This window comes from Equus asinus, chromosome 12 (genome assembly GCF_041296235.1).
Source record: "Equus asinus isolate D_3611 breed Donkey chromosome 12, EquAss-T2T_v2, whole genome shotgun sequence".
Lineage (NCBI taxonomy): Eukaryota > Metazoa > Chordata > Mammalia > Perissodactyla > Equidae > Equus > Equus asinus.
In genome coordinates, this window is record NC_091801.1 from 5,482,373 (window position 1) to 5,507,466 (window position 25,094).

General features: G+C 35.5%; 1 long non-coding RNA gene across 6 annotated transcripts in view; it reads left to right on the plus strand.

Annotated features, from left to right (window-relative positions):
- The window catches only part of LOC139039873 (uncharacterized), a 423,143-nt gene that overhangs the window by 47,404 nt on the left and 350,645 nt on the right, over positions 1-25,094 (plus strand). The window lies entirely within an intron of this gene.

The window sequence follows — 25,094 nt, forward strand, 5'->3', positions numbered from 1 at the left end:
TTCAGATCTTTTGCCCATTTTTAAATTGGGTTGTCTGTTTCTTTGTTGTTGAGATGTATGAGTTCTTTATATATTTTGGATATTAACCCCTTATCAGATATATGGTTTGAAAATATCTTCTCCCAATTGTTAGGTTGTCTTTTTGTTTTGTTGGTGGTTTCCTTTGCTGTGCAGAAGCTTTTTAGTTCGATGTAGTCTCATTTATTTATTTTTTTCTTTTGTTTCCTTTGTCTGGTGAAACATGGTATTTGAAAAATGCTGCTAAGATTCATGTCAAAGAGCATATTGCCTATGTTTTCTTCTAAAAGTTTTATGGCTTCAAGTCTTACATTCAAGTGGTTAATCCATTTTGAGTGAATTTTTGTGTATGCTGTGAGATAATGGTCCAATTTCCTTCTTTTGCACGTGGCTATCCACTTTTCCCAATACCACATATTGAAGAGACTTTCCTTTCTCCATTGTATGTTCTGGGCTCCCTTGTGGAAAATTAGCTGTCCACAGATGTGTGGGCTTATTTCTGGGCTCTCGATTCTGTTCCATTGATCTATGTGTCTGTTTTTGTGCCAGTACCATGCTGTTTTGATTATTATAGCTTTGTAATACATTTTGAAATCAGGGAATGTTATACCTCTGGCTTTGTTCTTTTTCTCCACATTCCTTTGGCTATTCAAGGTCTTTTGTTGTTCCATATAAATTTTGGGATTCTTTGTTGTATTTCTGTGAAGTGTCATTGGAACTTTGATAGGGACTGTGTTGAATCTGTAGATTGCTTTAGGTAATAACGACGTTTTAGCTACATTAGTTCTTCCAATCCAAGAGCATGGAATATCTTTCCATTTCTCTGGATCTTGATTTTTTTTAACAATATATTATAGTTTTCAGTGTATAGGTCTTTCATTTCTTTAGTTAAATTTATTCCTAGATATTTTATTCTTTTTGTTGTGATTGTACATGGAATTGTATTTTTAAATTCTCTTTCTGCTGCTTTGTTGTTAGTGTGTAGAAACACAACTGATTTTTGCATGTTGATTTTTGTCTCCTGCTACTTTACTGTATTCATTTATTACTTCTAATAGTTTTTTGTGGATTCTTTAGGATTTTCTGTATATAAAATCATGTCACTTCAAATAGTGACAGTTTTACTTCTGCCTTTCCAAATTGGGTCCATTTATTTCTTTTTGTTTGCCTGATTGCTCTGGCTAGGACTTCCAATAGTATGTTAAATAAGAGTGGTAAAAGTGGGCATCTTTGTCTGGTTCCTGTTCTTAAAAGGGTAGCTTTCAGTTTTTCACCATTGAGTACGATATTAGCTATGGGTTTGTCACATGTGGCCTTTATTATGTTGAGGTACTTTCCTTCTCTACCCATTTTATTCAGAGTTTTTATCATAAATGGATGCTGTATCTTATCAAATGCTTTCTCGGTATCTACTGAAATGATCATGTGATTTTTCTTCATTTTGTTAATATGGTGTCTCACATTGATTGATTTGTGGATGTCGAACCATCTCTGCATCCCTGGAATAAATTCCACTTTATCATAGTGTATGATCTTTTTACTGTGTTGCTATATTCAATTTGCTGGTATTTTGTTGAGGATTTTTCATCTAGGTTCATCAGTGATATTCACCTGTAATTTTCTTTTTTCATGTTGTCCTTGTCTGGTTTTGGTATCAGGGTAATGTTGGCCTTGTAGAATGGTTAGTAAGCTTCCTTCCTCCTCAATTTTTTGGAAGAGTTTGAGAAGGATAGGTATTAAGTCTTCTTTGAATGTTCGGTAGAATTCACCAAGGAAGCCATCTGGTCCTGGACTTGTATTTTGGAAGGTTTTTGATTACTGTTTCCATCTCCTTACTGGTAATTGGCCTATTCAAATTCTTTATTTCTTCTGGATTCAGTTTTGGAAAGTTGTATGATTCTAAGAATTTATCCATTTCTTCTAGAGTATCTAATTTGTTGGCATACAGCTTTTCATAGTGTTCTGTTATAATCCTTTGTATTTATGAGTTGTCTGTTGTAATTTCTCCTCTTTCATTTCTGATTTTATTTATTTGAGCCTTCTCTCTTTTTTTCTTGGTGAGTCTGGCTAAAGGTCTGTTGATTTTGTTTATCTTTTCAAAGAACCAGCTCTTAGTTGCATTGATTTTTTTTTCTTTTTTTTCTTTTTTAGTGTCTGTTTCATTTATTTCCACTCTGATTTTTATTATTTCCTTCCTTCTACTGACTTAAGGCTTTGTTTGTTCTTCTTCTTCTAGTTCCTTTAGGTGCACTGTTAGATGGTTTGAGATTCCTCTTGTTTCTTGATGTAGGCCTATATTGCTATAAACCTCCCTCCAGCAAAAAAAAATTACTTACTGAGAAATTCAATAACTCTTGAACAAAACTTTCAAGCAACATGACCCAATCGATAATTATGGATAAATCCACCCAAAAATGCTAGAATACATATTTGTTTGAAGTGTACAAGGAATATTCTACAAGATAGGGCATCTTCTGGACCTTAAAGTCATTTCCTATGAATGTAAAATAATTGAAATCATACAAAACACACTTTCTGACAAAATGAAATTAAACTAGGAATCAATAGCACTAAGATATCTGACAAAATTCTCAAATATTTGAAATTTTTAAAAAACATATGAATACATAATAGATCAAAAAATCACAAAGCATATTAGTAAATATTATGATTCAATGAAAATAAAAAAATAAAACATATCAAAATTTGTGAAATCTGTGCTAGAGTGAAAATATTCTCCATTCTGCCCGATAACTGTATAACTTCCTTTAGCACATTTTATCTGTATCTTATGAAACTCATCTAGAAGAAACTAATTGAAACTTTCTACATCCTGCCTGGAAGTATACTCGGTCAGATTCATCTATTCATTAGGTACATTTTCTATTTTTCACATTATCTGAGGTGAAAATATCTTTTAATTTTCTGCCACTACCTAACACTGTTTCTTTTCCTTCAGCCTCCAATTAATTGTGGGTTTTTTTCACTTTCTTTTAAGCTTTCACCAAGAGATACCTTAAAAACAATCAGGATTCTTCTAAAATTCTCCTTCAAGCCCTCTCAGCTTCTACTTGCTGTTTAGTCCCAAACCAGTGTCACATAGTTTAAAGTTTTGCTTGTGTCATTGTCCCATTCCTGGTAGCAAATTACATTCAGCATGTCTACTGATGCATAACAAACTATCCCAAAACTTAGTGGTTGAAAACAACGCACAACCAGAAGGACGTGCAACTAAGATATACAAATATGTACAGGGAGGGTTTGGGGAGATAAAAGCAGAAAAAAAAAAAAAGAAAGAAAACAACAACCATTTTATTTTAACTCATGGATTCTGTGAGTCAGGGATATGAATGAGGCTCAGCTAGGAGCTGCTTTTTCTCTTCATGGAGTTGATTAGTGCTTAGCTGATAGATGTGCTGGTCTGAAGGGTTTAAGACGTCATCGCTCAAGTGTTTAGTGTTTGGAAAGGATGGCTGGAAGGTTGGGATCAGCTGAGAATATCAAGTAACACTCCAGTATGAGTCCCCTACAACTTAATAGTTTTAGGGTAATTGAACCTTTCATGTGGTGATTGAATTTCACCACAGTGAGAACCTAAAGAGTTTCAGATGAAAAGGTCTAGGAACCTTTAAAGTCACCCAGGGTCAATAATACTGTGCTCTTGAATGCAAGTGAGTCAAGCATACAACCAAGATTCATAGGTTGGGAATTATATGCCACCAATGGATGAGAGAATTATTGAAAATATGCAAGCACTATTTTAAAAGCCACCACACCAAAAAGAATTTCCTTTATAATTTATTACCAAAAAGGGAAAATATATGATCTCTAATTATTTATCAAGAACTCATGTCACTGATTATTTTGTCACTTAATAAACTATTTGTATTTCAAAAAATGTGTTTACTTCAGAGCTAACGATGGGTAGCTTTTGATTTCATATAAAGACATATTTTTTAAAAGTCAGCTGATAAGAAGGTGGACAAAGATGTCTCCCTTCCCAGATGAGAGGCTGCTGTTTGTTCCACACCCCAGAACAAAGGGAAGAAATAGGACAAATACTTCATTCAACAATTTAGAAAAAGAGAAGAGGTTTTAATTAAATGGCCCAAAACCCAAGAAACAAAAAAGATAAGACCAGAAATCAACGAAACCTAAGACTAGCAAACAAAAGATGGGGGAAAGATTAAATGAAGGGTGATCTTTGAATGTATGAATAAAAGAATATCTTATGAGAAGACTGAAAAAAGAGATAATGAAAACAATGACAAAGAGAATGAATACCAAGGAAAAATATGTATTTGAAAAATATTTATTTTATAAATCACTATACATCAATAAATTACAAAACCTGGATAAAATACATACATTTCTGGGGAAAACATTAACTATAAAAATAGTAGAATAAGTAAAATATTGATTAAAACAATAATAATTAGTGATATTAAAATATAAATTAAACTTTCTTAAAAATCTCCACACTAGACAGATTTAGTAATTAATTTTTTCAATATTTCAAAACCCAAAAATCTCTATCCTACATATTTTATAGTAAAATAGAAAAAGAGAAAAGTTCTCCATTTTAATTTTATCATCTACTATAACCTTCGTTTCCAAATCAGACATTGTGATTATATGAAGCAAAATATGTTAAAGGCCACATTCGCACATGAAAATAAAGCAAACGATGTGTACACCTAGCTAAAATATGAGTTAACACTAACTAGCAATCCATTATGTAATTATAATCCACTCATATAATTACAAATTAGATCAAAGTCAAGAAGAATTTATTACAGAAATGCAAGGAGATATGTATTGTGGAAATTGTCTATATAATTTATATTAATGGACTAAAGGCAAAAAGAGTCATCTCAATAGAGTCAAAATAAATATTTAATAAATATAATTCCTTTTACGACTAAAACGACAACTTAGATTATAAGGGAAATTCTTTAATAAAGTCAAAAATGAAGAAAGTAAAGATGAGAAAGGAAAAAACAAAGGAGAACCTACGATAGACATTTATATTTAGCTGTAGAAGTATTTCCCTAAAGATCATAAAAAAGACAAGATTGCCCATTATCAATAGTACTAAACTCCTTAGCCAAAGCAGAGGAATGAAACGAATAAGGATTGGAAGGGAAAATGTTGCAAAACATAGCTAACCCACAGAATCAATAAACTCTCAGAATAAATAAGTGAAACAACAAGGCTGACAAATTAAAATCAACCAATACATATGACTGCTGTCTCTCTCTACCTCAGTAGCACTCTAGAAAATATGCTATAAAATAATGTTTAAACTTGCAACAAAATTCATAAATTTTATTGGGTTTAACTAAGCCCTTTTCCGAAAAAAAATTAACAGAAGTAAGCGGTGTAAGTAAACGTGAAAAATAAAAGCATTTAATGAACATATATTTAGTGCCTACTACATGCCAAGCACCCTTTCACATTTAGGGCAAACATTGAATAAAACACACATGACCAACTACGTTCACAAACATTATTATGTAACGTCATGAGGATTTCAATTCTCTACAAATTAACTTCTTGAAAAGGAATCCAAATCAGAATGCCTCCTGGCTTCTTTTAAAGAACATATAAAGTCATATTGTCTGATTTATTTAAAATAATGCATTTTCATTAATGGCTAAGTCAGGTTTGAGGAAGAAGAGCAGAGTTGGAAAATTTCTTGTATCAGATATAACTACTTGTTGCAAAGCCTTCAAAATTAAGACAAAAAGGAAGGATGCTGCTATGGATGAAAAGACAGGTAGAATAATATGATATAAAAGAGCTAAGAACTGATTCATCTATATAGGAATATAAGGTATGATAAAGATGCTATCAAAACTCAATGGGGAAATGAAATGTTTAATGGATGATGTTGCAAATAATCACTTATTATATAGAAAATAATAGAACCATAATTTCCTTTATAAACATTACATAGAAAAGTGAACTATGTGGATTATATTCCTAAAGAAAAGGAAACTATAAAGCAAACTATAAAGTTAATTTTAAAAATCTAATAGAGATAATAGAAGAAAATATAGGAATATATCTTTGTGATTTGAGAGTAGTGCAGGGCTTATTATAATACACAAACAAAACAAAGTATTAGTCAAAAATGTGATAATCTTGACTTAGTGAAAATTAAGAATCATTTTTCAGCACAGAGGGAAGGAGAATTTAAAATTAGCACATAAGAAGAGTAAAACTTTATAGTTTTAATGCCTAACATGGACTGAAGAAAATAACTATTCAAAGATTAACTAGACATATCCACCCAGAATGGGTGACTATTGCCCACACAGAGAGCTTGCCCAGGGAAGACTTATGGCATGGAGGATCAGAGGAGCACCTCTGCTTCCTGCTGGCCCACTTGTTCTTAAGAGGGAAGGAGGAGGAGCTGAAGACTACGAAGTAGTTAATATCATAAGATAAAAGAGTAGTTTGTTCAAGCCATACAACACCAATGTGGAAAGGAACCTACAAGAATATGGAAGGAAAAATAAGTCAATTTATTCCGTTTCATTTAAAATAAGTTATACAAATGGGTGGCAGGAAAATTGCCCTTATTTGGTAAACAAATTCTATCACATACACAAAAAGCATAATTGTACAGGTGAAATTAATAGATATTATATGCAGACATAATAATACTTTTATTCAGTGCTTTATATACATTAACACTCTGAAGTGGGCACACTTGAACAAACTGAGGCACAACGATGCTAAGAAACTTACCCACCTTCATGCAACTTTACAATGTTAATTTCAGATTCCTCTGTCCCTGGTAAAGCCTTCATATTTTGCATCCCCATAAAATATAATCCTTAGATATTAATAAGTGTAGGTTATAAGACTAATTTTCAAAAATCTCTCCTCAGTATTGCTATATACTACTGCCCTGTACACTCCTTAAATCCACTGTCAGAATAAAACTGAACCGATTCTCTCCCCAAAGCCCCATCTCTAAGTACCATCACACAACGAGTTAAGGCTTTAACATATAAAATTGGAGGGGCCACAATTCAGTCCACAGTGAGGACCAAGTTTATAGATGGACAGAACAAGCCAGGCGGTCTCTCTACCCTTGTCATTCAAAGGCGCTTGATTTTGCTTTTCCTGATTTCCTCATTGAGGGCTGAACATGGAAATGCACTAGCTGAAGAGCTACGCTCTAATAGTTCTATAATGAAAAAAGAAATGAGTTCTCTAAATTGACTTGTATATGGTGATATCACTCACTAAGAAACACTTTGGTGTCCATCTTAACATATGTAGTCTCTGGTATTGAGAGTAGAGAATGAAGAGATAAACGTGTAAATACATTAATAAAATAAAAGTACTACAGAGGGCTAGCTGGAAGGAATTCAGTTAGTCCTTATTCATCCCCATCTTTCATGCTCAAACTTGCTTTAAACTATTCTAGAAAACCCAGTGTTAACCTGAAACACCTCTTAGTTCACTCCAGAAACAAAACTATTTAGCTAATTGCATTTATACCACATTGCCAAGATAGCCAACCAAAATTTTCCTTTCCTGGTTTCTAGCCTAATGCTTTAAATAATACTCTCTTTCTTTTCTTTTCTTTTCTTTTTTTTTTTGGCAGAGGAAGATTTGCCCTGAGCTAATATCTGTTGCCAATCTTCCTCTTCTTTTTCTCCTCAAGGCCCCGGTACACGGTTGTTTATCTTAGCTATAGGTCACTCTAGTTCTTCTATGTGGGACGCTGCCTCAGCATGGCTTGATGAGCAGTGTGTAGGTCCATTCCCAGGACCCGAACCAGCAAACCTGGGCCACCAAAGTGGAGCACTCGAACTTAGCCACTCAGCCATGGGCCAGCCCCCTACTATGGATTTAAATCTAAGACAAGAGAAGATAGTTTCCAGCTTGCAGGACAGCACTGAACTTGCTTTCACCTAGCTCAGTGGACAGCTACCAGGAAGCCCTAATCCCTTCTATGTCTCCAGTTGAAAAAAAGCCACACTTTATTAAAAATTACAACAAACCACATCCCAGGTGTGATTTTACTTTGACAATCTGAGTGTTTCTCTGGCTTTGACTGTTTCTCTTGTTGTCTATAATTTTTTATTTATCTTGTTGACTATACCCCTCTTATACTTTATTTTTCTTTTGTAATATAAGACAAATGTACGCATAACTGGAAAATATAATAAGTTCTCTATTCTGAAAGCTAAAAAGACAGAAATAAGAATACTTGGTTCTTTTCTTTATTAGCAAAAACATTATTTTTTTTGTTCTTGAAATTGAGTTTTTTCCCCCCAATGCGAAGGTCACTCTTGATAGGAAATAGTCTCCTCGTCACTCATTGTTCAAAGTGTGAGACCTTCTGCTTTACGTAAAAAGTAATACAAAAAAAATCACTGAGCTATGTATTGATAGCCTGATTTTTAAGATGTTTTGGTTTGACTGCAACAGGAGAAGGTAGGATAAAACCTCCATTAGATGCAAGCAGGAGAGTCACTGTCAATCACGTTTTACAGAACGAGTTCTCATCTCTCCAATTATCCGTACGTAAGGTGGAATTTAACAGCAGTGGTCAATACCCACTTTCAAAACTTCAAGAAATACAGATGAGAATGGGAGCTCCAAAGGTCACTAGCCTCTTCTACGAGAAAAGACAAGCCTGTGGGGATTCACAATTCACTTTAATTCTTTTCCATGTCCTGATTTAGGAACCCAATCAATGACTCAATCAACAATATTAAAGATGTACTACGTGTCTAGCATTATTTTTCGCAACTATGGGCACATCCATCTTAAAGCATGTCTCCATCAGCAACCAAAGCATTTTCAGTTGCACAGCAATAAAATATCTGTCAATAATAACTAAATAGCATGATTGGGTGAAATTCAAATTAAGCCTTTATACAAAGAGTGTCAGATTACAGTAAATATAAAGTTAGCTGAAGAGCAAAAGCATTTATTTATGATGTGCCATCTCACGGGACTATTTATTTTTCCCCAAATGTAATCATTCTCCAATCACACATTTGGAAAAAGTCTCGAATGTCTTCCGAGAGACTCTGTGATACATTGACACCTTATATCATGAGCATTTGTTCTTAACTATGAAAAGAATGTTATTTACAAAAGGAAGCATGAGATTTTTAAATCATACTGTAACTTCTCTATAGGCTTCAACTAACAGTAAACACATTTAAATATTCACACGCCAAAGCCACTTTTCCCTTAATCTTAACTTAGAACTGTACAACGTATTAAACAAATGACAAACAATTTAAAAGCATTTCCAGTGTTTCAACTGGCAACTCGTACGCTTTCTCCAATGTTCTGTGCCACCTTTGTAATTTTAAAAACAGGGCCATTATGTATCTAACCAAGTTGGAAAATACTACTTGCTTACCCTGTATTCATTTGGCTTTTATTTCCCTGTAGAGTCAGGACTATTCTCTTCCTCTTGCTACAGTTCTGTGGTTTCTCTATTGGGCATTGAGTTAGCAATTTTTGGTGCAGAGTACAATCTATCAGCTGCTTTACTATATCACATTACAATTTAGGTTCAATTTTGTCAGTTTTGCAGCAGTATTTTGAATTCTGCTGGGGGAACGTGATATCTCAAGACAATTCTGTACTTTTCCAAGCTATCTTGCGACTTTGAAAGTGTTGTCAGAGGAAGTCTTGTTTGGCGAAGTCAGCCTGAATTATGCTGCTGCAAATCTGCACTGCACAGCTGACACAAATTGATTTACCAGGGAGCTCGCTGCATTCCTGAGACGTACAGTCACTAGAGCGGCTTAGAGAAATCATTGTTCACAAATGACAGCTTCGGCTCCAGCATGAGAATCCTGCGAAATAAAGCTCTACAAACATTTCAATACATTTAAGACATACATTTATTACTAATTTGGAAGGAAAGGAAATGTTCCCTGTTAAAGTAATGTGGCATTATTAACATTCATAAACGACTTGCAGTAATTGCTATGATAATGAGAGAAAACTAGTGTTTTAGGTCATATATAGCTCTTTGGAAAAAGGAAGGATTGGACTAAGGACATTTTTCAGCCAAAAAATGATAGTAGGGTTGACAAGTGAAGAAATTTCTATGTACACATTGTTATATCTTTTCTAATCTGTGTGTCCTCTGTATAGTTTTAACTCAGGCGACACCTGCATAAAACACAGATGAAATCTGTTTAAAACACAGCTCCGTTATCTTGATAAGTCATTGGAAGTCACCTCAGATGTCAAACACAGATGGATTTGGCTTCTAGGTAGAGCTCACCATTCTTCTCTGTCTGCCCACTTACTTCATCCACTGGAAGGAGGCAGGTGTGGATGCTTTAAATCTAGGGAGATACTGCAGCCATGCTACCAGGGGGATGACCGTTTATTAGAGGAGCACATAATAATCCTCTATTGCTCTTTTATCTTCACTTTTTTGTTTGCAGCTCACTTTTCTTGCTAAAGGAGTTGCAATATTTAAACAAGCTAGGGAAAAATGGCCAGGATTTATTTGATTGGATTTTAGTGTTAGCTTTATGCATTCTTGCTCTAGTAAATGCTTAAAACTTAGCTCTCCAAAATACTAACACCAGTACTATTAAAAATGATGCCCTGATTTGTAATATTTGCCAATTCCCATGATGTAGATACCCCCACCATGGTAGTTTCAAGCTATCAACTCAATATCACTGACCATGATTCTAAGGACTCATTGGAAACAGAAAACGGCACACGATGGGCCTTAAGTTGGCCTTTCCCTGCTGAGGGAAAGTGGATTCTTGTAATTCTTAGTGGTCCAGACTGTCTCAGTAGGAGGGCGCTTTTTTTAGAGAACAAAAGCTTTACCATTAAGCTATGCAAAAACTAGGTAAATACGAATGATGGAGTAGATACCTGGATGAGAACAATGTAAAAGGTATTTTTTTTCAATTACATGAATATCCAATAGGATAATGATAATTCTTTATTGCATGGACCTGTCCTGTCCCATTCTTTAATGCTAACTGAATTTTCAAATGAAAATTAAATTAGTGGACGATCATACTTGGTTTTGTCCATAACTTTTAGCAAGAATTGTTTTACACATAGGAAAATAGCATCACCAAAGGCAACACTGATCAAGCATTTTACTTTCCAATAAAATTGCACATTTATCTGTCATTTGTCTTCTCCCATAAGCTCCTCTCCACAGTACACCACACTAAACCCACATCTCATTCCCAATGCTACCATGAATGTGATCTCTTCCTTATTTAATCTCCCAATCTCCATATTCCATGAGAAAAGCAAGGGGAAATAATCACCACTTCCTGTTTAAAGACCATTGCTTTTTTTTCAGGCTTTATTTTTCACAGAAGTTTTAGATTTACAGAAAAAATTAACAGAAATTGCAGAGAATTCCAATATATCCACCCAACCCCTACCCTCAGTATTCCCTGTCATTAACATCTTGCGTTAGTGGGGTCCTCTATTAAAACTGATGAAATATGAAGACATTATTATTAACTAAAGTCCATAGTTTACATTAGGGCTCACTCTTTATGTTGTACAGGTCAGTGAGTTTTGACAAACAGATAATGTCATATATCTACCATTATAGAATCACAAAATATAGTTTTATGGCCCTAAAACTCTGTGTTCCACCTATTCATCCCTCCTTCCCTCCTCCACACCCCTGGCAACCACTGATCTTTTTACTGTTCTATGGTTTTCACATTTCCAGAATGTTATATAGTTGGAATCCTACAGTTATATAGTTTTACAGACTGGCTTCTTCCATTTAGAAATATGCATTTAGGTTTCCTCCATGTCTTTTCATGGCTTGATGGCTCATTTCTTTTTTTCACTGAATAATATTGCATCAAATGGATGTACCACTGTTGTTTATCCATTCACCTATGAGAGGACACATTGGTTCAAATTTTTGGCAAATGTGAATAGAGCTGCCATAAACATCCATGTGCAGATTTTTGTTTGGACATAAGTTTTCAACTCATTTGGGAAAATACCAAGGAGTGCAATTACTGGGTCCTATCGTAAGCTTACTTTGACTTTGTCAGCTACTGTTAAACTGTCTTCTAAAGTAGCTGTACCATTTGCATTCCCAACATCAATGAATGAGAGTTTCTGTTGTTCCACATATTCAGCAACATTCAATATCATCACTGTTTTGGATCTTGGCCACTCTAAACAGTTTCTTTTTGGGGGGGAAGATTAGCCCTGAGCTAACTGCTACCAATCCTCTTCTTTTTGCTGAGGAAGACTGGCCCTGAGCTAACATCCGTGCCCATCTTCCTCTGCTTTCTATGTAGGATGCCTACCATAGCATTGCTTGCCAATTGGTGCCATGTCCGCACCCGGGATCCGAAGCAGCGAAGCCCTGGGCCACCTAAGCGGAACGTGAGAACTCAACTGCTGCACCACGGGCCAGCCCCAAGATCCTGGCCATTCTAATAGATGTGTTTTAATTTGCAATTCCCTAATGCAAATGATGTTGAGCATCTTTCCATATGGGTATTTACCATGTGTATATTTTCTTTGGTGAGGTCTCTGTTCAGATCTTGGGCTTATTGTTTGAATGGGTTGTTTTCTTGTTGTGATTTAAAAGAACTGTGTATTTTGGATATCAGTGCTTTATCAGATACATATTTTGCAATTATTTTCTCCCATTTTGTGGTTTGCCTTCTTTTCATTCCTTAACATTGTTTTTCACAGGGTAGAAGTTTAGTGGGTTTTTTTTTAATGTTGATGAAGCCCAACTTATTTTTCTTTCTCATGGATCATATTTTTGACTGTTAAGACTATTGCTTTTACATTACCATTTAACGTATGCTCATTATGCTACAGATAGTCACTATTTATGCCTTTCTGTACTTTGAAATAATTTTAGATTTTCAGAAAAGTTGCAAATATAATACAGAGAGTTTCTTTGTATCCTTCACTCAGCTTCCCTTAATAATAACATCTTACATAACCGTGATATATTTATCAAGATCAAGAAACTAATATTGATATATTACTGTCAACTAACCTACAGACTCGATTCAGATTTCACTAGTTTTTCCACTAATGTCCTTTTCTGTTCCCGGATCCAATCCAGGATACCATGTTGCATTTAGTTGTCGTGGTGCCACAGTTTATTCATATATATGACAGTTTCTCAGTCCTTCCTTGTTTTTCCATATACTTTGATACTTTTGAAGAATACTGGTCAGGTGTTTTGTGGAATATCTCACAACTCGGTTTTACCTGATATTTTCTCATAACTGGGTATAAGTTCTTGGGAGGAATATTAGAGAGGTAAAGTGCCCTTCTCATCATATCATATTAGCACACAAAGGGCACGATCTGCTCGCCATGAGACAAAAGCCAATTGTCAAGAGGCAAGATGGTGGCAGAGAAAGGGTATTTTATTACAAGTTGCTAGCAAGAGGGGAGATGGCTGACTAACGTCCAAAAGAACCATCTTAAGGTGGGCACAGGATCTTGAAGCAGATATATAGGCCAGTGGGCTATAGGGGAGGGGGTTAGGAATGTTGACCCTCTGGTGTCACAGACCGGGAGTCACCACACCAGACCTTTCAGTTTTCATTGATGATGGCTGTCAGCATAGACTCTCTATTTAGGGGTCATCACAGTCCTAAGGAACTCAAAAGAACGAAGTTATCGTCTTATCGCAGCTGGAAGGTATATGCACAAGCAGGGGTCACAAAATCTATAGAACAGGTGGGTCTCCTGGAGGGTGCAAATCCAGCTGGGTTAGTTAGAGGTCATTCAAAGTTACGACATGGTCTCTTTTCTAATAAGAAATAATAATATTTCTTGTAATAAAATACCCTTTCTCTGCCACCATCTTGCCTCTTGACAATTGGCTTTTGTCTCGTGGCGAGCAGATCGTGCCCTTTGTGTGCTAATATGATAATATGTGCTAATATGGTATGGCTTCCCTTATGTCAACCTTGTGTTGAGCCAGTTTCAATATCAGGGGATGTATGATATCAAAATCACTTATTACTGGTGATTTTAACTTTGATGATTTGGTTATAGTAGTGTCTGTCAGGTTTCTCCATTGTAAAATTACTATTTTTCCCTTTCCATACATTATTTGTAGAAGTAACTAAATATTTAAATGTAGAAGCAACACTTAAGGGGAGCAAATTAAGCTCTACCTCCTAGAGAAAAGAGTATCGAAAAACTCGTGGACATCCGTTACAGGGCCACAGTAAGTTACAAGAACTTCAGAGGAGGGCCTCGGAGGTTATGCAAATAGCCTGTTTCTCTTTAAAGTTCCACCCACTAACTTTAGCATTCATCTGTGGACCTTGCCTGAGGCAATGCTTACTGTGGCATTCTAGTGATAATTTTCTACCTCCCTCATCCTTTCTGTATTTATTATTTGAAATTCTTCTGTAGGGAAGAATTCTCCCATTTATTTCTTCATTCAGTCATTTATTTATAGCAGGATGGATTAATGGATATTTAATTTTTAGGTAGTAATTCAATACCATGGCTATTTATTTTTTGCTCACATCACACAGTTATTTTTAATTATTAAAAATACCACATTCCTGAATGTGTAAGTTTCTTGCACATTATCATTTGTTCTAAACACTCTTGCTTCCCATTCACTGCTCCTCATTCTTCAAGACTCGATTCAAATGTCACCCTCACTGACTGTCCAATCGAAATAATCTCTTCTGGTTTAAATGTCCCTTCTCTGGACCTAATAGCCTGAACAGCCGTTTTTTAAGCTATTGATCTGCTTTTCTCTGTCTCTCTCTCTAGGAGAATCTGACTATGTCTTTTATATCTGTGCCCTTGGCATCTAGAACAGTGACTAGCGCGGCATATGCACTCAATATGTCTTTAGAAACTAAACTAGTTGTTAATGAGAGGTAACGAAATGGAAGCAATGAATTGAGACTATTCTTTCATGAAGCTAGGCTGTACAAAGCAAGAAAGGGTGCAGTTACCAGAGAGGGATTCAAGTTGTGATACCGGCCCTTATCTCAGTTCCCCCTACATTAAGTCCAGCGTACATGGGGTTAAAACCAAAGCACTCATTCCCTGCTTACTCCTTGGCTCCCTGGTTCCAGAATCCACCATCCACCATGGAGACAAATAGCCAAGGTTGCCCAACTGCCAATTCCCTTATTATCCTCTCCTCCCTGTAAGCAGACTCCCAAGGCTGAACGCAGGCTGGTGGGAAAGCTCTGATCGGCAAGGCCACTGACTCCCCTCTGCCATCTACAAGCAGCCATGTTCCTCACAAACCTTTAAAACCACTGGCCTCCCATCTTTTGGGGGGACAAGACAAAATGAGAAAAATTTGAGAGCTCACTCTTGTCTCCCAGCTGATGTCATCCAAAATAAAAACCATTTCCTTGCCATAAGCCTGGTGTTTCAGTTTTTATTTGGCCCCTCTTGTGTGGTGGGTAGGGAACCTATGTTTATAGATGCTAACATTATGGGGTATAATTCATTTCTGTAGACGGAAATGAATTGAATATAAGGTAAAGGAATAAGCCAGGGAGAAAAGAGGTTGGGATCCCAAAAAGATTTGTCATGACTAACAGAGTAAGTAAAGGGAGGAAGATCACAAAGGATCAAGAAGACAAGGTAGATGGGGTGGCCCAGTGGCGTGGTGGTTAAGTTCACACACTCCCTCCACTTCTGCAGCCCAGGGTTCCTGGGTTCAGATCCCGGGTGCAGACCTAGCACCATTTGTCAAGCCATGCTGTGGCAGCATCCCACAAAAAAATAGATGAAGATTGGCGCATATGTTAGCTCAGGGACAATCTTCTTCAAGCAAAAAGAGGAAGATTGGCAACAGATGTTATCTCAGGGCCAATCTTCCTCACACACACAAAAAAGAAGACAAGGTAGAGATGCTAACATTGGTCAGAGGAATGGGTAAATATGGCTATAGATTTGCTTGCAGGTGGAAGATGACAGAGAACTGAGAAAGTTCAGAGCAGTGATGTTGCTGTGAAATAGAAGATAATGTGAAATTCCAGAAGCAGGGTGAGATTTTGCTTCTGCTAGTATAATTTAATAATTCTAGATTGTCAAAGGAGCCTTGGAGAAAGGAGAGGTACTGACCTTTATGGAACACACTGATGTTTCCTGCTGTTGCAAAACACACCAGTACCTCTGCGTAGAAATCTTGCTGGAAGAAATTTCACCAATCTCCAACTGCCTCCACTCAAAACTCCCTCACTCCAGCCTACCAAATCCATTACAAATACACACACATACATTCACACACCCCACAAACACACACACAAATCAGTCCTTTCAAAAATCCCATGTTGCATTTGGGAAATACTTCATTATAGCATATATGCCGTACCGTAACACCATAGTATCCAGGTTATTTCTAGTTTCCCAAGTAAATTTCTTAACATTTTTCCCCATCTGGACATGAACCGTGTCTTATTCCTCTTTATATTGTCGACCTACAGAAACAGAAACAATTTTAAGAGGTAAAGAATTTATTTGGGGTCAAAGAATTGCAATTCAGGGAGCACAGATTCAGGTAGGGGCCCAAATAGTGTCCTGATTACAGGAGGGGGCTAAGGAGTTTTATGAGAAAAAGGAGAAAGATGAAGTGAGATGTTTTTAGGAAGAATTCATTGTTACTGACAAGCTCAGCTACTCTTACTATACATGATTGGTTATTGATTCTATATTTAGAAAATCCACAGTCCTCAGTGTTTGTGATCAGGACGTCCGTTCTCCTGCTGACTTCTCAAACAATTGCTCATAAAACAATTGTCATTTTGGCCCAGTCCAACATTCAAGGAAGAAGATGAGCGAGGCATGTCCTCTGGAATAGCTGCTCTGGTTCTGATTTAAAACAGTTCCACTTATTAAATTCTTTTACAATACCAACAGTCCAAGGACAAAACCATGAATATGGTAGGATTTAGAAATGATTTGCTGGATAAAAAAATAGCCTATAAATAATTATGGAGCACACATACATACAGCATTTTATATGCAAAGGTAAGGGCTTTGTTATGTCTTTAGTTCCTAGAGCAGTGCATGATGAAAGCAGGTGCCAAATATCTATTTGTTAAATGAATGAGAGAAAATGATCAGGACTTTTTGTAGGTCTTGAATTAATTGCTCAGAGGTATAGAGAGCTATTAACTCCCTCTGCCAACACTTAAAGCTAAACAATAAAATATTTCACTAAGGAAGAGAAAACCAATTTTCATTTTAATGGGTGAGATTGAGAGACTTGGTAAATTTGAAAAACAGAATTAAATCCATTCCAAAACAATCAAGTAAGTTATTCTTAATGATTGAGAAAAGATTTACACAAGAAGAAAACCTGTCTTCAGAATTCATCAATAGAGAGTATGGGAGCATCAGCTAAGCAAGATAAACCATCAGAATTTTCAATGTTGCCAATGTTATTTTCTAGTAAAGAGTGAAAAGTAATGCCAATCTATGTTTTAACAACACATCTAATTCAAAAGCAGTTTCCTTGATTGGGGAGGGGGAAAAAACAAACAAACTACCATGAGTGAACCAGGGTTTTATGGAAATCCTGGATAAGAAATAAGAAAGAGCTAAATAAAACATTAAATCTCAGGAAAAAAGGGGGAAAAGAAAGTGCCAAATTCTCCTTGGTATAATCAATTTCCTTTCCAGGGAAGGATCAAAGGATTTGAGGAGAGTCAGAATATAGATTTGGTGTGTGGCCATATGGTAAAATCTTGCTATCGCTTAGTCAAAATAACTCAATAACTCAATGCATGAGATTTTTCTATAGAAAACGCCACGTTTTTTCTTTTTCAAAAGTATCCTATACATTTTAGTACAATTTCTTGAGTTCCAGCAGTAATGTAAAGAATATCTCTTATTAATTCCATGTTTTCATATATCATAAGATAAAGTTTATCTTTTTATCAAGGCTGGAAAATCATGTTTTCATGGTCCTATTTTTATTTTGTGTCAAAATCACATGTCTGGTACTTGCTATTTGGTGATATTGCTGAGCCTCTATTTTTTTATTCTAAAAATTGGAAACTTTTAATTTTAAGCGTCTATAGAAGGATTCAAATAATTCTGTACCTTAGAATAATACTTTGTCCCAACATTGGCCATCAATAAATACTAATTAATTTTCTTTTCCTTCTTTATGAAAGAGTATCAAAGTGTTATAAAAGAATAATTATGGGCAATTTTCTAATCAAATAATACAGTATCTTCTTTCTAGACTGCAACATGAAAAGATCTGGAATTATACAATCCATGATCTAATTACTATGAAACAACTCATGCTTTTAAAATTTTTTATTGTGGAAAATCCCAAACAGCTAATGATAGTACATAAAGTCATATAAAGAGCCTCAAGTTATAACACATCAGCTTCACCTGTGATCAAACAATGGCCATATATTTTTCATTGATATGCACCCATTCCTCTATTGTTCAAATTATTTTAAAACAAATTCCAAATATTATGAAATCTTACCAAAAATATTTTAGCATTCTGTGAAAAGAATAGAGTTTATGTTAAACACATAAGCACAGGGGCCTGCCCTGTGGCTGAGTGTTTAAGTTCACGCACTCCGCTTTGGTCGCCCAGGATTTCGCATCCTGGGTGCAGACATGACACCACTCATCAGGCCATGTTGAGGTAGCGTCCCACATGTCACAACTAGAAGGACCCACAACTAAAATACACAACTATGTACTGGAGGGGTTTAGGGAGAAAAAACAGAAAGAAAAAAAAGAAGAAGATTGGCAACAGTTGTTAGATCAGGTGCCAATCTTTAAAAAAAAAAAAATCAGCACAATTTTATTATCTTGCCAAAAACTAAAGTTCATTCCTTAGTATTATTGAATCCGAAATCACTTTATTTAAATCTGTTTTCAGATACGTTTCATGTGGTGTTATTTTTGTATCTCTTAAGTATATTTCTTTATATTTTTAAAACAATTTATTCAGGTATAAATTATATGCAATAAAATGGATCCATTTTAAAGGGAATTTGATAAGCTTTGAAAAATATATTCCCTCACTCAATTCAAACCTAATTAATATATAGATATATCCCCCAAAATGCCAATGTTCTAGCAATGTATATTAGGAGAAGTTGATTGGTATGAGTATTTATGGTACTTTATCTTTACTGATTTTCTATTTCTTTGATCTGTAAATTAATACAAGAATAATATTGAAATCAACAATTATGATTTGGGGTATAGTTTGTATATTGCATTTTGTTGATAAATGTTTTAAGTATCTTTTATTCTATGGATATACTTTTTTCAATATTAAGAAATTGGATCTTTTGTCCTGTAGAATTTCCTGAAGTGAAGATTATTCTTATATTAATTTAATAATTTCACTCATCACGTTACTTTATAGATTGTATTTTCTGAAAATATCTAAATTTGGGCTCATCTGAAAGCAGAATCTTAGTCAGTAATTCATGAGCATAAATGGCATTATATAAAAGATTTTAACAGACATGCAAAGAAGAAGGAAAATGTGAAAAATATTGATGAGGTTCATATATGAAATCATATGGTATTACTTGAAAATTGACTGTGATAAACTAAAGATGACAAAGCAAATCTTCAAGGAACCAATACGAAAAATACACAACAAAAAATATAACTAAGTAAATGCAGCTAATAAAACAACAAAATAAATAAAATGGAATTATGAAAATGCTCAAATGCAAAATAAATTGGAAAAATATTAAAATGGAAAGTAAGAACAGATAGAAAATCAAAACAGATATTAAGCAGTTAGATATATATACAACCACATCCATAATTTCCCAATTAAAACCAGAGAATTTCAGTTTGGAAATATTTATCACCTATATGCTAAATTAGTATCAGACAAAGTAAATTTCACAGCAAAGAAAGTAATCAGGGATAAATAGGATAGTTTCATAATGATTAAGGGTCAATTTATCAAAAAGCTATCATGACTTTTTTTATTTTATTGAGGTCAGAATAGGTTATAACATTGTGAAATTTCAGTTGTACATTATTATTTTTCCATTACCATATATATGTGCTCCTTTACTCCTTATGCCCACCTTCCAATCCCCTTCGTATCTAGTAATCACTAATCTGTTCTCTTTACTCCCATGTTGTTTTATCTTCCACATGAGTGAAATCATACAGCAATTGTCTTTCTCTGTCTGGCTTATTTTGCTTAACATAATACCCTCAAGGTCCATCAATGTTGTTACAAGTGGGATGATTTTGTCTTTTTTATGACTGAGTAGTATTCCGTGGTATATATATACCACATCTTCTTTATCCATTCATCAGTTGACGGGCACTTGGGTTTCTTCCACACCTTGGAATAATGCTGCAATGAACATAGGGTGCATGAGTCTCTTTGAATTGTTGATTTCAAGTTCTTTGATAAATACCCAGTAGTGGGATAGCTGGGTCATATGGTATTTCTATTTTTAGTTTTTTGAGAAATCTCCATACTATTTTCCACAGCATCTGCACCAGTTTGCGTTCCCATCAGCAGTGTATGAGAGTTCTCTTTTCTCCATATCCTCTGCAACACTTGTTATTTTGTGTCCTGGTGATTACAGCCATTCTAACAGCTGTGAGGTGATATCTCCTTGTAGTTTTGCTTTGTATTTCCCTGATGATTAGTGACACTGAATATCGTTTTATGTGCCTATTGGCCATCTGTATATCTTCTTTTGAAAAATGTCTGTACGTATCCTCTGCCCAGTTTTTGCTTGGGTTGTTTGTTTTTTATTGTTGTGTTGTGTGAGTTCTTTATATGTTTTGGACATTAACTCCTTGTCAGATATATGATTTGAAAATATTTAATCCCAGTTGGTGGGTTGTCTTTTTGTTTTGTTCATGGTTTCCTTTGCGTTGCAGAAGCTCTTTAGTCGGAGGAAGTCCCATTTGTTTATTTTTTTCTTTTGTTTCCCTTGCCTGAGTAGACATGGTATTTGAAAAGATGCTTCTAAGACCGATATTGAATAGTGTACTGCCTATATTTTCTTGAAGTAGAAGTTTTACAGTTTCACATCTTACCTTCAAGTCTTTAATCCATTTTGAGTTAATTTTTGTGGATGGTGAAAGATAATGGTCTCCTTTCATTCTTTTGCATGTGGCTGTCCAGTGTTCCCAGCACCGTTTTTTGAAGAGAATTTCCTTTCTCCATCGTACGTTCTTAGTTCCTTTGTCAGAAATTAGCTGTCTGTAGATGTGTGGTTTTATTTGTGGGCATTCAATTCTGTTCCGTTGATCTGTGTGTCTGTTTTTGTACCAGTACCATGCTGTTTTGATTACTATAGCTTTGTAGTATATTTTGAAGTCAGGGATTGTGATGCCTCCAGATTTGTTCTTTTTTCTCAGGATTGCTTTAGCTATTTGGGATCTTTTGGTGCCCCATGTAAATTTTAGGGTTGGTTGTTCTATTTCCATGAAGAATCATTGGGATTCTGATAGGGATGGCATTGAATCTGTAGATTGCTTTAGGTAGTATGGAGATTTTAACTAGGTATTCTATTCCAATCTATGTGCACTGAATATCTTTCCATTTCTTTATGTCATCATCAATTTCTTTCAGTAATGTTTTGCAGTTTTTGTTATATAGGTCTTTCACCTCCTTGGTTAAATTTATTCCTAGATATTTTATTCTTTTTTTGCAATTGTAAATGGGGTTGTACTCTTGAGACCTCTTTCTCTTAGTTCATTGTTAGAGTATAGAAATACAACTGACTTTTATAAGTTGATTTGACACCCTGCAACTTTGCTATAGTTGTTGATTATTTCTGCTAATCTTCCGATGGATTCTTTAGGGTTTTCTATATATAAAATGACATTGTCTGCAAACAGTGAGAGTTTCACTTCTTCCTTGCCAATTTGGGTACCATTTATTTCTTTTTCTTGCCTAAGTGTTCTGGCCAAAACCTCTAGTACTATGTTAAACAAGAGTGGTGCAAGAGGGCACCCTTGTCTTGTTCCTGTTCTCAGAGGGATGGCTTTCAACTTTTCCCCATTGAGTATGATGTTGGCTGTGGGTTTCTCATATATGGTGTTTATTATGTTGAGGTACTTTCCTTCTATACTCATTATATTGAGAGTTTTCATCATAAATGGATATTGGATCTTGTCAAATGCTGCCTCTGCATCTATTGAGATGATCATGTGGTCTTTATTCCTAATTTTGTTAATATGGTGTATCACATTGTTTGATTTGCAGGTGTGGAACCATCCCTGCATCACTAGTATAAATCCCATGTGACCATGATATATGATCCTTTCAGTGTGTCACTGTATTTGGTTTGCCAATATTTTGTTGAGTATTTTTGTGATGTTGGCATGTGATTTTCCTTCTTTGTGTTATCCTTGTCGGGCTTTCCGATCAGGGTGATGTTGGCCTCATAAAATGTGTTAGGAAGTGTTCTGTCTTCTTCAATATTTTGGAATAGTTTAAGAAGGATAGGTATTAAATCTTTAATTTTTTGGAATAGTTTGGGAGCATAGGTATTAAATCTTCTTTGAATGTTTTGTAGAATTCTCCAGGGAAGCCATCTGGTCATGGACTTTTATTTTGGGGGGAGGTTTTTGATTAGTGTTTCAATCTCTTTACTTGTGATTAGCCTATTCAAATTGTCTATTTCTTCTTGATTCAGTTTTGAGAGATTGTATGAGTCTAAGAATTTATCTATTTCTTCTAGATTGCCCAATTTGTTGGCATATAGCTTCTCATAGTATTCTCTTATAATCCTTTGTATTCCTGTGTAATCCATTGTAATTTCATTTCTTATTTTATTTACTTGAGCCTTCTTTTTTTCATAGTGAGTCTGGCTAAGGATTTGTCAATTTTGTTTGTCTCCTCAAAGATAACAGCTCTTAGTTGCAGTGATCTTTTCTACTGTTCTTTTGGTTTTAATTTCATTTATTTCTGCTCTAATTTTTATTATTTCCCTCCTTCTGCAGATTTTGGACTTGTTTCTTTTGCTTTTTCTGGTTCTGTTAGAGGTAGGTTAAGGTTGCTTATTTCTGATTTTTCTTCTTGAGTATTTTTTTCATTGAGTATTTTTATGATAGCTGTTTTGAATCCTCTGTCAGTTAGATTGTAAATTTCTGTGCCTTCAGGATTGACTTCTGAGTGCTTGTCATTTTCCTTCTGGTCGGGAGTATTAATATACCTCGTCATCCTATTTGATGGGGTGGATTTATGTCTTTGCCTAGTGATGGTATCTGGTCACAGATTCCACCTGCCGCACTGGGGTGTGTTCTGAACCCACCACGATCCCTGGCAGCTGTGCCTGTCCTTTGGAAGTTGAGCCGACAGGGCCTGTCTGTGTTTGCCCATTAGCCAAAGCTGCATTACAGACATATGCACCAGTGCTCTGGCAGGGTCCTCCTTCACTAGCCAACAGGCCAAGCTGATTTGCTAGGCTGAGGCAAGGGTGCTTTATTTTGCATTTACAGTCCTGGGAGTGCTCCTGTTCTGCCCTCGCTATCTGCCCTTCTGGGCTGCTCAGCTTGGTGAATATGCCCCTGCAATTGCTTAGCCTCCTTGAAGTGGAGCTTTCCATGGACTAGGAGGCAATATGGAGAGCTAAGGCATTCCTGCAGAGTACTGCCCACCCCCCTCCTCTCAGAACCACACACAGTGCCGTACCCTAGGTTGCTACCATTGGGGGAAGGAGAAGAGATCCCCTCACCTCTTTCCACTGCCTCCCAGAGAGCTCAGTACCTCCACCATCAGGCATATGGCTGCATGGGTCTCTCAGACATCTGTTGTGTTGTGTGAATGTCCTCTGTTGGTTTATGAGTGTCCTTTTTCATTGTATCTTATGGAGGAGAGTCTAAAAGAAGAGCTCACTCCTCCATGATGCTAACATCACTCCTATAATGCTTTTAAGTGTTTGTACACTCAATAACAGACTAAGAAATGTGCATGAATCAAAGCTAGTAGGCCTACACGGAAAAATAGAAAAATACACACCAATTATCAAGTAGTTCAATCTCTCAATACTCAATAGAAAAAGCAGTGAGACAGTCAGTAAGAATTTAGATGACTTGAATATCATCATCACTAATTGGCATTATAAAAATCACATTATTTTCACTACCCATGGTACATTTACCAAGATTGATCTTATTCTGGGCCATTAAACAAGTCTTATTGAAATAGGTTTCAACTATTAAGTCAGGGTCCATATTCAGACTTTATATTGCATGCCATTTTTATCTCAAACATAAAGTCCCAATTTCACATGGGTTCTTCTCATGAGTGAAAAGGCCATTACCCAGAAGGAGCAGAAAAAGAAAAAGAGTCAGAAAGTTTGTTTATGTGAATAAACGACAGAAATCTTCCCTAATCTGGAGAGCGAAATGAATATACAGATCTATGAAGCCCAGATACGCCAAACAGATTATATATGAACACACGTCTTCACTGAGACACATTAAATTTTTGAAAGTCAATAACAAGGAGAGAATTTTGAAAGCAGCAAGAGTAGAAAACTCCTCATACACGAGGAAACCCCCATCAGGCTATCAGTGGATTTCTCAATAGAAACTTTGCAGGTCAAGAGAGTGGGGATAATATATTCAAAGTGTTAGAAGAAAATACTGCCAACAAGAATATTATACATGACAAGGCAGTCCTTTAGAAATGAATGAGTGATAAAGACTTTCCCAGGTAAACAAAAGCTATTGGAGTTCATCACTATTAGACCTGCCTTACGAGAAATGTGAAAGGGAATTCTTCAAGTTGAAATGAAAGGATACTAATAACATGAAAACATGAGAAAGTATAAAACTCTCTGTAAAGGTAAGAATGTACTCAAATTCAGAATACTCTAGTACTGGTGGTATGTAATTCACTTTTCACTCTGCTATAAATATTAAATGATAAAAGTATTAAAAATAAGTATAGCTGCAATAATTTGTTAATGGAGACCCAAAGATATATGTTGTGTCATCAGTAAGAAAAAAATGTAAAGGGAGGTGTAAAAATGAAGAGCTTTTGTATGCAGTTGAAGTAAAGTTGTTATCAGCTTAAAACAGACTGTTATAACTATAAGGCATTTTAC